The sequence below is a fragment of the Chrysemys picta genome, chromosome 6 (assembly GCF_011386835.1).
Source record: "Chrysemys picta bellii isolate R12L10 chromosome 6, ASM1138683v2, whole genome shotgun sequence".
Taxonomy (NCBI): Eukaryota; Metazoa; Chordata; order Testudines; family Emydidae; genus Chrysemys; species Chrysemys picta.
The window spans coordinates 25,616,523-25,626,281 of record NC_088796.1 but is presented as its reverse complement, the minus strand read 5'-3'; the positions used below and the strand labels follow the sequence as shown (position 1 = coordinate 25,626,281).

The 9,759-nt window shown below is 38.7% G+C and overlaps 1 long non-coding RNA gene across 1 annotated transcript; it reads left to right on the top strand.

Annotated features, from left to right (window-relative positions):
* The first annotated feature begins 618 nt into the window (after positions 1-618).
* LOC122172551 (uncharacterized) lies at positions 619-8,901 on the top strand. The gene is made up of 3 exons (XR_006172974.2): positions 619-722; positions 7,058-7,143; positions 8,775-8,901. It is a non-coding gene; the product is annotated as an uncharacterized LOC122172551 (long non-coding RNA).
* Positions 8,902-9,759: the final 858 nt, after the last annotated feature.

The window sequence follows — 9,759 nt, the reverse complement described above, 5'->3', positions numbered from 1 at the left end:
TCAGGATGTGCAAGTGAATCAGTACACCTTCATGATCAAGGGAATCAAAGGTTGTTAAAGTCAGCATAAACATTTGACCTCTATCCCTTGCAAGAAGATGATGGGCTAGATTCACAAAAAAAGGCAAAAAACCTAAAGACAGAAGAATATCTCAATTAGAGATGCATCATATGTAATTTTCAAACAATCATAATTCTTTAAAAAAACAATTATTCAAACTTAGAAAAGTCCATTTTCCATTTAGTGGTTTATTTGTTTTCCAACTTTTAAAGTTTCTTCATTTGTTTTTACTCTCCCATATTTTAAAATTGTCTAAATGATTTTCCCCTCAGATTTTCCGAAAATAATTTACCTTTGGACAGAGACAAAGCCTAGAAAGATTCAGCTCAAAACATGTGTCTGTTGGAGGCTAATAGGGGAAGATTGTGTATTGTTTTTAAATCATATGTGAGTGAAAATAGGAAGTTATAATGGAAATTGTTTTGAAATCTTAAGTATGATAAACATGGTCAGTGACAGGTGCAATGTTAATTTTAAGAATTTAATTTCAATGGAGTTTATCTTTGTATATTTTTTAGGAGTATATTAATCTACAAACTCATGTTTGTTACTGTTTCAGTTATATTACAGTAATGCTTAGGAGCCCTAACCAGGATTGCATCCATTCTGTTAGCCAGTGTACAAACATAAGAAGACACAGTCCCTGGCCTGAGGAGACTCCAGTATGTATATATGTATCTTTGCCTGTACATTACCTGCACAAACATAATCAAAATAATTGGTTACATAGGATATATTACTGTAATTTTAGGGGAAATAATTTTCTTAAATAGCACCATGGTATGACCCATAACTCCTAATCATCTATGAGGGGTTTAAGTGATTGAATTGATCAAATAAAGATATGTACTCTGTGGTTCCTGAGATACTTTATCCTGACAATCATCCATTCTGTATTATATCCCATATAACAGCCATTCAGAGATTTCTTCAAGTTTCTCAGTGTTTTTCTGTATTTTCATTCACGTTCCCCTTCATTTCCAGAGTTATATCTCACCATCTTGTGCTTTTCTCCAGGCTCAAGTTCCAGTTTCCATTAGTCTAGTTAATGCTGTCTCTCTTCTGTTCAAAGCCTTTATTTTTTTTTTGCATTTTCTCAGGGATTATTCATCTTTTCTCTTTAGACTGTATTTTCCCAAGCATTTTTTGAGTGTTTCATCCTCAGCTGCTCCCGAAGACAGACACAAAAAGCCCCTAGTTGCCCTCTTTTCCCTTTTACTGTCCCTTCTCACTGACAAAGATCCTTCAGAATCCAAAGTTCTACCAGTCTGTCTTCAAGGACCTACCACCCTAAAGAGGTTTTCCTTAAAACCAACTATTTTACTACTCTTCTGGCCAATTTGGCAACAGAAAAGACTTGTTTATGGAGGGGGAGGATATGTTGTATCCCCTTAGTGGGGAGTGATGGGTATAAAACAGGCGTGGACAAACTACGGCCCATGGGCCGGATCCAGCCCATCAGCTGTTTTAATACAGCCCTTGAGCTCCCACTGGGCAGTGAGGTCTGGGGCTTGCCCCACTCCAGCTGGAGAGCAGGGTTGGGGGCCGCTCCGCACACTCCCGGAAGCAGCGGCATGTCCCCCCTCCGGCTCCTACGTGTAGGGGCAGCCAGGGGGCTCCGCACGTTGCCCCTGCCCCAAGCGCTGCCCCCACAGCTCACATGGCCAAGAACCATGGCCAATGGGAGCTGCAGGGGTGGCGCCTGCGGACAGGGGAGCGCACACCAGAGCCACCTGGCCATGCCTCTGCATAGAAGCCGAAGGGGGGAATATGCCGCTGCTTCCGGGAACCGCTTGGAGCCTGCACCCCTGAGCTACGCCCCGGCACCCTTGCCCCAGCCCTGATCCCCTTCCCGCCCTCTGAACCCCTCGGTCCCAGCCTGGAGCACCCTCCTGCACCCCAAACCCCTCATTCCCAGCCCCTGCACCCCCAGCCGGAGTCCTCACCACCCCCCATGCCCCAACCCCCTGCCCCAGCCCTGATCCCCCTCCCACCCTCCGAAACCCTCAGTCCCATCCCAGAGCACCCTCCTACACTCCAAACCCCTTCAGCCCCATCCCCGAGCCTGCATCCCCCTGCCCCAGCCTGGAGTCCCCTCCCATACCCTGAACTCCTCATTTTTGGCCCCACCCCCAGCCAGAGCCAGCACCTCTTCCTGCACCCCAACCCCAATTTTGTGAGCATTCATGGCCTGCCATACAATTTCTATACCCAGATGTAGCCCTCGGGCCAAAAAGTTTGCCCACCCCAGTATAAAAGATAGTGCTTGAATTGAATTTATGTGCCATGTCAATGATGGCAAAAACAATACAGTGAATGATATCTGTGTTTGAAAAACACTTTATAAAGTAAATCAGCTAAGGATCAGCTGGAGAGCACGTTTAGTCAAAACTTATATTTTATCAGAGTTGCATCTGTTTTCTTTACAAAAAAGTAGTCATATGAAATTATGATACATGAGCTGGTTCAGGGAAAAATGTTAAACATCTATAGACTGTATTGCAGTTGAAAATATTTTAACACAATCATTCCTTTACCAGAATTTTTTCTCACCTATCTTCAAAAGGTTGTATTTAGGTTGCAAGTTCTGTGTGGCAACTTTGTTTTTAGCTTGTCTATAAAAGTATTTAGCACACTATTAGTACTATAATAGCTTAAAATAGACTACTAGAAAATTCTCAGAGCTACCGCAGTTAATTTTTGGACTAAGGAACATCACAACTAGAGCTGTGTAGATGTACATGATGCAAATTAAAATACTCAGTGTTTGTGCCTTTGAATTTATTTAGCATTCCAAAAGTGTTTTCTTCAAAGTCTGTCACATACATGACTTAAACAAAATATTTGTTTATGACTTTTTTTCACTATCTGGATCTCAACGACCATTTAAGGGCAGCTTTTCATAGTACATTTGAGTTTTGAACTGTAATAGCTTGGTTTCATCACATAGTTAGCATGGTATTTCTAAGGCAGTGGTTCTCAACCAGGGGTATGTGCACCCCTAGGGTGTGTGTAGAGGTCTTTCAGGGAGTACATCAACTCATCTAGCTTTTTGCCTAGTTTTACAACAAGCTACATAAAAAGCACCAACAAAATCAATAAAAACTAAAATACCATACTGTCATGAACATACAGCTAAGGGTAACATAAAATCCCTCCTTTACCTGTAAAGGGTTAAAAAGCTCAAATAACCTGGTTGACACCTGACCAAAAGGGCCAATAAGGGGAGAAGATACTTTCAAATCTGTGGGGGAAGGTTTTTGTTTTGTACTCTCTTTGTTGTTCTCTCCGGGACAGAGAGTGACCAGGGCAGAAAAAATACATCTCCTAAAGCCATATCTGAAATAAGCATCTAAGATTACAAATTATAAATAATAGCAAGGAAATGCATTAGGTTATCTTTTGTTTTAGCTTGTGAATTTTCCCTATGCTAAGAGGGAGGTTTATTCCTGTTTTTTGTAACTTTGAAGTTTTGCCTAGAGGGGAATCCTCTGTGTTTTAAATCTTATTACCCTGTGAAATTACCTTCCATCCTGATTTTACAGAAGTGCTTCTTTTACTTTTTTTCTTTATAATAAAGTTCTGCTTTTAAGAACCTGATTGGTTTTTAGTGTCCTAAAAAATCCAAGGGTCTGGTCTGTGCTTATTTACCTTACTTACCTATTTGGTTGGTATGTTATTCTCAAGCCTCCCCAGGAAAATGGGCGAAGAGGCTTGGGAGGATATTTTGGGGAAACAGGAACTCCAAGTGGTCCTTTTCCTGAATCTTTGTCTAACTCACTTGGCGGTGGCAGCATACCATCCAAAGACCAGGAAGAATTTGTGCCTTGGGGAAGTTTTTAACCTAAGCTGGTAGAAATAAGCTTAGGGGGTCTTTCATGCAGGTCCCCACATCTGTACCCTAGAGTTCAGAGTAGGGAGGGAACTCTGACACATACAATTACTTGTTTTACACTGTTCTAAACTATATACTGAAATGTAAGTACAATATTTATATTCAAATTGATTTACTTTATAATTATATGGTAAAATAGGAAAGTAAGTAATTTTTAAGTAATAGTGTGCTGTGACACTTTTATATTTTTATGTCTGATTTTGTAAGCAAGTAGTTTTTAAATGAGGTAAAACTTGGGGTACAGAAGACAAATCAGACTCCTGAAAGGGTTACAGTAGTCTGGAAAGGTTGAGAGCCACTGTCTTAAGGTTCCCTGTTTCACTAAACCCTACTCCTCATTCTCAGCAGTACCACAACAGCATAATTTTTGCTTATGTCCATGTGAAAGACAGGAGGAGTATGGGGGGGATGGGGAGAGGGATTGCTCCAAAAGATTGTTGGAACGGGCATGCACCTGATTGCCAAAGATATTCAATGGCAGAGCAGGCCACAAATCGTCCTCAAGAACAAGTAAACACCAAGTAAAGAAGGGAGATGATTATTGGGAGGTTATTGGTGATAGTGAGTGTCTGTCATAAGACTTGATGAAGATGGGAGGAGGATTGTATGGAGACAACGGTTGTACGGCCCACACCCAGTGATAGGAGTCTGTAGGTTTGGATGCTTATGTAAATTGAAGTCCGAACTTTTAGATGTTCCTCTATCACATATATATTTCCATTTTTCAGGCTGGCTTACTGTGTGCTTTCATATCTCATGTTGCTATATTAAAGGTGGAGTTTGCATGTTTTTATTTTATTATGTTGCCTTTGTAATCCTAGGAATCTGGCCAGGCTTATTTAAAGGAGAAAAGGAAATTATTTCAGTTTGGCAGACATGTTTTTTTATCCACTAAACAGGACAGCAATAATGGAAGCTTCCTTCAATGCTGAATATTTTTCTTACCATCTCTCTCACCTTTGTCCTCTTCCAAAAAATAATTTCAGAGATATCTATCAGACTTTCTTGAGAAGGTTGCTCTTCATAAGATTTGATATAATTTCTCTAGCACCCCAAAATTTCACAAAAAAACCTCTATATATGGGGGTTGCCAAAATGCCTGAAATGAAATAGAGAAATCTTCATTAGCAATTTCCAGAAAGAAACAATTCTTCACTTCAGTATATCTGTAATAATAAATAGATATACACCTCTACCCCGATATAACGCTGTCCTCGGGAGCCAAAAAATCTTACCATGTTATAGGTGAAACCGCGTTACATCGAACTTGCTTTGATCCGCCAGAGCGTGCAGCCCCGCCCCCTCCCCCGGAGTGCTGCTTTACCACGTTATATCCAAATTCATGTTATATTGGGTCGCATTATATCGGGGTAGAGGTGTATATATAACTGTCCTGGTAGTTGTGATATTGTAGTTAACTTTTAGGTTTAGAAATATCTTTCCTGTTTCAAGTATAATTAAGGTTAGTTAGCAAATGCCTAATATACTATGAGAAGTTTATGTGTATTTTTTTTCTCTCTATCTACTTTTTTAAAAAGTTAACAGGGAAAAAAGAAATACAATATCTTTTTTCTTCACAAATCATAAAACAAAACAAAAAGACAAAAGTTTTAGCAACAGTATATATGCTAAGCAACAAGTTATAGTATTAATAATATAACAGATGTGTGTCTGCATACATGTTTCTCTCTGATTGCAAAATCATACTGGAGTCTTTTTCTAAAGTGCTATTTTTGTGCGTGTGTGAATATAGAGGTCCTGAATTGATAACACTGGAGACTGAAGTCCTTATTTATCCATGAAATAGGGCAGCAATAACTCAAGCTTCCTTGCACTGCTCTGCTGTTATACCTCAGCCCTGAAGAGACCACCTCTAAAGGTTGAGAAGGTAGTTCAGTCTCTACTTCCATTCAGTACTTGGTCTCTCTGCATTTAATACTAGCCTCCTAATTATTAATTTTATTAAACAGCAGGTATTTAGAAGAGACGCTGGCAGATAGAAGCAGTTTTATATTCTACATAGGTATTATTTTCTTAGAAGATATAGCAGCAGAAAATTGGGACTACAAAGGGCTATCCCTCTCCATTTGTTTACCATTTACTTCCCCACACACTCTGTTCTCTTTGTTGTGATTTTGGTTTAACTTTAGATTTTAAAGCTCCACAGGGTAAGGACCTTGTCTTGTTCATAGTTGCCAATAAAGCATCATACATATCTATTGTGCTACACATTTTTTCCCCTATGATAATATAACTCTGCTCTTGTTTACCATCGATAAAATGGCTGCTGTTACACCAACAACTTCCCAAACATTTTGAATGGCTACAGTTATCCAAACACTCCAGATACAGATTGAAGGACATGACTTCTCACTTTCTTGGGACTCTTATTATTGCCTTGTAAATCAGAGAGACCATGCTATCTCACTTCATAATAGCAAACCAATTATGCTGAACTGTTAAAAATATCACAAAGAACATAATTGGAAGTTTAAAACACTTTGCTTTCTTAAAGTGCATTCAGATGCCTATAAGAAGTATTTAGGCATCTAAATCTGTATTTGGGCACCTAGTTTTGAAAACTAGCTTACTCAGGGTCTAAATTAGCCTAGCCTCAGTTCTCCAAAAAACTACTTTATTTATTTGAAACCTGGACATGTCCCTCAATATTATACACAGAAAGATCTTGATTAGCCAAATCCATTAAAACTCTGCTACCTAGAGATTTGAAATGGCCTAATGACATTTTACTTTAGCACATCAGGTGAAGTTATTATTTACACTTTAAAATGGTTCCCCCAGTAACTGAATTCTTGATTAAACAAAGTTTTGGGGTGTCCCCTGAGATCTCTAGATAATTGAGGTCCAAAGATATATTAAGACCTCTCAGTGCTACATTTATCTTAATTACTATCATGTTCTTCCCTTCTTTCTCCCCAGCCTCATTCAGGTAAATGAGGCCTGACTGTCACTGGATGCCATTGCTGTGATTATTAAGTGAATTGTGATTGTGCTGAAAGGAAATACTTAAGCAGGTCAAAAGGACCTTGAAATACTTTGCAAGCCCAGAACTAACCAGGGTCAATGTTGTCTTGTGCCTAGAACCACTGCAGCCAGACTGACCCATCTGTTCCTTGGAGCTTGTCTATAAAAAGGGGAGAGAGACGTCCCTTAGAATTTTACCTCAGGTTTGCTTATTTTAATTTGCAGATTTATCTCTTATGGTTTATAACTATAAGTTCACTAAGTCATTTGAAATTTTGTTTAAAAAATATTGTCAAATAACTAACTGATTGCAAAAAATCCCCCCACCCCCTTTCTCATATGGGTAATGGAATGTTCCGATTGCTTCCTCAGATGGTTCAACTTTTAACTCCTTTTCTGCCAAGTCAGAACTACATCTTTTAAGTGTTTATTAAATCGCTATATACATTTTGTCTTTTTAAACACAAAAATACAACATACATTATTTAAAAAAACCTTCCAACATTTATAATGTGAACACATTAAAAGGAACAGGTTAAATTACAATCATCTTTAAAGATGAGAAATGGAATAATGCTAACTATACTTATCCATTGTGGGGTTTTTTGTTTTCCATAAATTCTATTACCATATTTTAGTTTTTATTATTTGCATTACTGTACACCTAGTTATTTTTAAAGCACTGCAGATAATGATTTTTTTAAGTTTCACTTTAGATTTTGCAAACCTTAAACTGCATTATGATAGATTTATTCTGTTCATAACAACCTCTATAAACATTTTAAATTATCTGTAGTAAGTATGTTTTATTAAAATAGAATTTTGAACTATCACTCAGCTAAAACCCTGTTTTAATTCCCTCAGCCTCTTCAACTACCAGCCCGTTTAATTTCTCTGTTCCTGTTCCACTTACTTCAGATGAACAGTTTTACTCCCATTCTTTCAAAATCCTATGTTCACTTCCTCTTTGTCCACTTCCAGTAGCCTGATATTGCTCTCAAAGACTCCACTGACCTGGCATAAGCTAAATCCAATTGCTTTTTTTTCCTGTTCTTATCCCTCTTCAGTTTCTTGGCTGAACAGTGTAAACATTATAAACCATACTTTCCTTCCTCATATCATCTCCCCTCTTGAGTTAACACTGGCCTCCTTTGGGTCTTTACCTACCTTACTGAATGCTCCTCTTGCTTATATTTCAGTGTCTCTTTTACATCTCTAACATATCATAAGACACCATCCTTGTACCACTCCTCTTCTTTCTGTGCATCCTTTACTCCATACCAGTCTTATTTTTTTCCTCCTCCCATAGTAACCTGTAAGCAACCTTGGGATGATGTTCCAAGCTATATACCAAGAATCATCTAAGTTTGTTTTAGGGAAAAAAGAGAGGGATAAAGTTCAAGCCACAAGAAGAAATAAAATCAAAGAATTAATTATGCACATTAGACACATTCTAGCAATGATAAGCATTGTACTGGGAGAAACTGTACCCCTGGGAGTTCCAAGGCACGTGGCAATCTTTCCAAAAGCTTGGTATGATTATATGAAATGAATGTAAATTGTAGTTCTTAGTCTGTTAAGGACAAGTGTGCCACAGGTAAAGCTAGCTGGACAGAAGTTTTACAACTCACAAATCCTTATATCACATGTACTATAGTAAATAATGTTCCAAGACAATGTTCATTAATGTTTTATACATACTTGTTGCTTGAAAAATGTTAGCTATTAGCCAAGATGGACAGGGATGGAATCCCTAGCCTCTGTTTGCTAGAAGCTGGGAATGGGCAAAGGAACGGATCACTTGATGATTACCTGTTCTGTCCATTCCCTCTAGGGCACCTGGCATTGGCCACTGTCGGATAACAGGATACTGGGCTAGATGGACCTTTGGTCTGATCCAATATGGCCGTTCTTATGTTCTTATGCACATATGTTGTATATGACAGCAGTGGACTCAGTTTTCTTACTAGAAAGGGCTTCATTTACACAACGTAAACTCTGCAGTTGCAACCACAGCCATCAAAAGTGAAAAGAGAAGGCAATCATTTTGAATAACAATTGCAGATTTTGTTCAGTTCATCCCACAAGAGAAATGTCTGCTGATTTACTTGGAGAACTTGTACAACAATGAAGTGTAAACAAGGCTACTGTATTCATTCTTTATCTAAACTCATAATTTCGCGACTGAAGAGAATCTGCTGAAAAGGTGATATTTTTAGGCTACATGAGCCTCCATAAGATACACCCAGAATGTACGTGGCTCACCATCAGAACGAAATCTAGAACAACTCACTGATGTGATGGAAACTTAGCAGCTAAAACTCCCCAGCAAGGTCAGGTTTGAGAGAGAGAAAACAAATGAACAAATCACAAAATCCTTTAATGAAACTAGAGTGCTTGTAATGGAGTCTCTCTTACATCTGTCTTTTCCACCATTAACCAACAGTATGGACCCTCAGTTTCATTCTCTGTGGTCTTTCACAGGATTACAGGCCACTGTTGTGCTTTTGACTCTGGTGAAAATCCAAAGTCTATACTTTCTTCTTCTGAAATAAACAGCTGTACAACACAAAACCTTTGCTCCTTTCCTGAGCTGAGTCTTCAGCTTATTTGGGCTCTAATAGTCACCCCTCAGCAGGGGCATCCTGGTTTCTTTGTTGATGCAGTGGTTGTCTACACCATCTCTAGCTGTGTGTATTTTACCCTAGGCTCAAAGGTCCTCATGCCATTCCTTGGCCTCTAAAAAGTTTCCTTTTCAGGGAATTCACAGCTAAGGTTACACTTAAAAGAAATCCAAACATATTAAGGTATAGCATTAC